This window comes from Megascapheus bottae, chromosome 17 (assembly GCF_031878675.1).
Source record: "Megascapheus bottae isolate mThoBot1 chromosome 17, mThoBot2.hap1, whole genome shotgun sequence".
NCBI lineage: Eukaryota > Metazoa > Chordata > Mammalia > Rodentia > Geomyidae > Megascapheus > Megascapheus bottae.
In genome coordinates this window covers 26780783-26785566 of record NC_143525.1, presented here as the reverse complement: position 1 = coordinate 26785566, position 4784 = coordinate 26780783, and the positions used below count along the sequence as shown (strand labels likewise).

General features: G+C 46.3%; 1 long non-coding RNA gene across 1 annotated transcript in view; it reads right to left on the bottom strand.

Annotated features, from left to right (window-relative positions):
• Positions 1 to 514: 514 nt before the first annotated feature.
• Positions 515 to 4784, bottom strand: part of LOC150051469 (uncharacterized) — a 13476-nt gene continuing 9206 nt past the window's right edge. Inside the window, exons 2-3 of the long non-coding RNA XR_016538330.1 lie at positions 2866 to 3337; positions 515 to 1123 (exon numbers count right to left, since the gene is read on the bottom strand). This is a non-coding gene — a long non-coding RNA (uncharacterized LOC150051469). The remainder of the gene's footprint in view (positions 1124 to 2865; positions 3338 to 4784) is intronic.

The following is a 4784-nucleotide window of genomic DNA, read 5'->3' as shown; positions in this document are numbered from 1 at the left end:
GGAACACTGAAGCCAGTTCAATCTAGAAAAAAGCCGGGGGAGGAGGGTACTAACATACTATGATTGGGCAACATTCGTTTCCTTTGGCTGAAAACAAACCTACAGTTTGGCTTCCTTGATGGAGGTCACACCATTTCCACTGGTACAATTGGTAGTGACAGGCTCCAGCTGGCTGAAAGGATATTTGGGGCACCCTGGAGCATATCCAGTTCGCCTGACAGAATGCTAGACATAGGACATGACCTTAGTTATGGTTCCATGTACCTTGGCTAACCAGTCAAGGAGAGTGAGACTGTGCTACGGGGGGCCTGGGCTTCAACACACTGCCAACCCATCCCACCCACACTGTGCCCTCTGAGGTGTACATGCTTATTTTTGGGATCAGCTGAAAAAGAGCCAGGACTACAGAAAGTTAGTATGAATTAATGCTTGGCGGTTTTACTCCTTTATGCTTGTGAGCATCACAGTGAGAAAGAATGCCTGCAGAGATCCTAGAAATCAAGTCTCCCCCCCCCCAAAAAAAAATAGGGCTTCTGATCATATTTTGCCCCCCAGCATCAGCAGAACATGAAGAGACCATCATGCATGTTTGGGTAGCATTGACTTTGATGATATTTGAGTGCCCTTTTCCTAGGAAGACAAGATCTGGGGTGGCCCTAGCATTGCTTTCTTCACAATGTTTGCTAGGTGTGGTTGTGCCTGGCCCAGTCTGTACAAGTAGAAAAAGGGGATACTTGAGCTGAAGGTGTGGCTTAAGTGGTAGGGCACTTGCCTAGCAAAGCACAAGACTCTCAGTCCAAACCCCAGTACCACCTAATAATTATTCTGGGTTCAGCAGTACAGCATCTTGCTAGCAAGTCCAAGAATTCCAGTACTGCCAAAAATTTCAGGTGGGAAGCAGGGAAGGAGAGTATCCTACTCCATAGTGAGGTGAGATGATATTGACCCAGTTCTCATTTTGTTTGGAGAGCTGCATCTATCCTGTCTGCAGTAGTCATGGCCCTCACATAGACCTAGTCCTTTTTAGAGGCCAAAGTCCACTTTTGCTGTACTCTTCTCACCAGGGACCAGCTCTGTATCAATTAAGAAGGCACCTTGTTGAGCAGTACTTGGAAGGCACTTCCTGTGGAGATGATAATGGAGATACAAATGAAGTGAACAGAAGAACTGAATGCTGTCCTTTCCCAATAACTCATCTGGCCCAGAGCTTAGTGGAGATGCTTGCTATTTAAAACAAACACCCTTACTAGCTTCACATGATCATCTGTTTATTTGGGTCATATCAGGGACAGCAGCCAGGGGATGTTAGGTAAAAGCTAGAGTTTAGAAAGGTGGCTTTTTGCTGGGCCTGTTGCTTATGGGAGCCTGAAAGTGGCCCAGCAGAATCTCATCTACCGTTTCCTCCACTTAGGGAATGGATAGTGTAGGTGGAGACCTCTATAAGGAGGGAGCATAAAAGTGGAGAGGAATGAACTGGAGGGGTTTCAAGTCAGTTTCCTGTTCAAAAGGGTGGAGTCAGGGGAGAAGCTGGCAAATGTATCACTCAAGGGAAAGATAGTTTTGCCCATTCAGCAGAAAGCTAAAGCAGGCTTGGAGAGTGACCCAAAGCTGTTCCTAAAGTTTCTTTATGGCTTCTAGCTCTTAGAAACTCTGGGGCAGAAAAAAAAAACCCAGGACACCTATCCTGAGAGGATGTTGATCTCTTTCCAATCTTATTCCCATCGTGTGTACCCGATACCCTCTCAAATCCCATTACATGCCCCAGTTTTGAATATACTGAGCTAGAAACATTTCCTTATGAAGACCGTCTTCCAACCACAGCCCCCCAAGCCAGGTTTTGTGTGGACAGTTCCAAGGGCTTTATGGACTTCTTCCAAGCAATGGGAAGACCAAACTGAAAAGTACAGATCCTCCACTAGATCCCACAAAATGTGTTGCCCCATCCTTTGAGTCTAGCTTACTTTGCTAATGGTTTTAGTGAGCTTTTCATCTGTCATGAGTAAAACAAGACCCAAAGAGACAGCCATGGGACAAACAAGATACAGAATACTGGGGGGCACACCAGGTGACCTTCATTTAACAAACATTTATTAGGCACTGGGCTACTCTTTTAGCTAAGACTGTGTAACCTTTGGTAAGCCAGAGGTGGATAAAAGGGGACAGGGAAGAATCCATGACCACAGTTATACTGAAGAAGTTTTGAATAATGCTACTGAGCTCCATGATCCAACTACATATACCAAGACTGAAAAACTCATTTCAGGTGGTTAGGTTCACAGATCATTTTGCTCTTAAAAGTAAGTGAGCTTAAGCCAGGCTCTTCTAGCCTACAATTCCAGTTACTCGGGAGACTGAGGATCTGAATTCAAAGCCAGCCAGGCAGAAAAGTCTGTGAACCTCATCTCCAATTAACCAGCAAAAAGCTGAAAATGGAGTGGTGACTCAAGTGGTAGAGCATCAGACTTGAGCAAAAAAGCTAAAAAAAAAAAAAAAAAGCCCAGGCCCTGAATTCAAGGTCCATTACTGGTACAAAAAATAAAAAAAAAAAAAAGGCTTAAAAGCGGGATTAGTCAAATGAACCCAATCTGACAAGTCTGTTAGAATGAACAAGATTCAGAGTTAACAGCAGACTCCCACTGGTCACGATTCTTTTTTTTTTTTTTTTGCCAGTCCTCAGGGCCTGAGCACTGTCCTTGGATTCTTCTCAAGGCTCTATCACTTGAGCCTCAGCACCACTTCCGACTTTTTCTAAGTATGTGGTACCAAGGAATCAAACCTGGGTCTTCGTGCATGCTAGGCAAGCACTCTACCACTAGGCTAAACTCCCGGCCCCGATGGTCACAATTCTTTTTACAGGAATCTCACCTCTTTTCATCCTTCTCTCACTTTGAGTGAGAGGACTCCTCCAGGACCCACGGAACAGGTAGTCTGTGTCTACCTTCTTGCTTGGGTAAGTTCTTCTCTTTGTTGCCTCATGCCACAAACCACAAGAGTTGAGATCGCCTGGCAAGACCTCCTAAGAGGTGTCTTAATGACGGTCACCAAGGTGTCCAGTGGAGAAGGGGCCTGGTCACAGTAGAGTTAGAGTCCCTACCAGCCTCAGAAGTAGGTGAAGAGGGGGAATGAACTCCTCCCGTCCTCATTAAAGACACAATCATTAACTTTGCTGAGAGTTGCTCCACAAACAAGCTGGGTCCACGAGGGAGAATCGGACTTGGATTCAGGAGCTCCTTGACCTGAGGGCACTGCCTGGAAATGTGGCCATTCCTCATGTAGTCTGGGAGGTAACTGGAGAAAGGGGCAGACTTTCATTCAGGCATCACTCGGGGTGTGGACTCTGAGTAAGCAAGAAAGAAATGCAGTTCAGAAGTAAAAAGGGAGGAACCATATGCCAGGTTTCTCTGAGAAACCAGAACTGTGATGCTAGAGGTGCTAGACACTTGGGCGCAAGAAGCTGACCCAGTGGAAAGGTGTAAGGACAGGACAACGATTTTAGAAATTCCTGGAAGGAAAAAGGCTGTGGCATTCTGAGAGAAATGGATCGAGGTCAAGGGAATAGAGTGGGTGAAGTGATGAATAAAGTGAGGTGGAGGGTACAGTGTGCAGTGTGTGACAGCCAGCTGGGTGGCACGGGAGTGGAGATGCTAGAAACAGACAAGGCCCTAGGAGTCCTAGGGTTCAGGACTCCAGGAGATGCAAGTTGGGCCCCACAAAGAGGACTGAAGTGTACTGTCCCAGCAGCCCAAACTCACGCTCCAAAGCCAGGTTGAAGCTCCAAGTCTTTCAAATTCAATAGATGAGAGACCACTGCTGTGAAATATTTACTCAGAAGAGCTGGTTAGGCCCAGGCAGTGATTCAACTTGGCTGGCCATCCCAGAGCAGATCCCAGAGCCAGGGCTTAGCTGCATCGCATCACTGGTAAGGGAAAGAGACCCGAAGCCTCTCTACTGGACAGTAGAGTGGAGACACTCTTAGGAATCTAAGGACAATACATGATAGCCGGTGCTTCCCCTCACGCTTCCAGGATATTGATCAGGTACATGGATCTAGCCTATACAGGATTAGTTGCTATCCCCATTACTGAATGACCAGCTGTCCACTCTGAAGTCACTCTAAGGTGATTCTGAAACCCTGGTTGAATAGTTAGGTCTAGCACCCACACAATCTGCCTACAGTGAAGTGCCAATGTAACAACTCCTGTAGAAGTCATCATAAAACGTAGGCAAACATCTTTTCTACTCTGGAATAGCCTAGGAACTTTGTACCAATGAAAACAAACAGAAAAAAATGTGTGATAGATCTAATTAGCCCTAGAATCTCCTAGCAGTAAAAATAAAACAAAATTATATAATTTAGAAATGGTGCCAGGTGCCAAGAGCATAGCCTAGTGGTAAAGTGCATGCCTAGCATGCACGAAGCTCTGGATTCAATTCCTCTGTACCACATACACAGAAAAAGCAGGAACTGGTGCTGTAAGCGGCAAAAAGTGTCCAAGAACAGTGCATAGGCCACGAGTTTGAGCCCCAGGGCTGGCAAAAAAAAAAGGTGCCAGGTACCAGTAACTCAACACATGTAATCCTAGCTAATCAAGAGGCTAAGTTCTGAGGATGGTAGGCAGCAAAGTCTGTGAGAATCATCTCTAATAAAGAAGCTAAAAGCTGGAAATGGAACTGTGGCTTAAGTGAGTACAAGACCCTGAGTTCAAGCCCCAGTACCAGCATACGTAAGAGTGGACACATGTGGGCGCGCACGCCTCCACACGCCCGCGCGCGCGCGCGCGCGC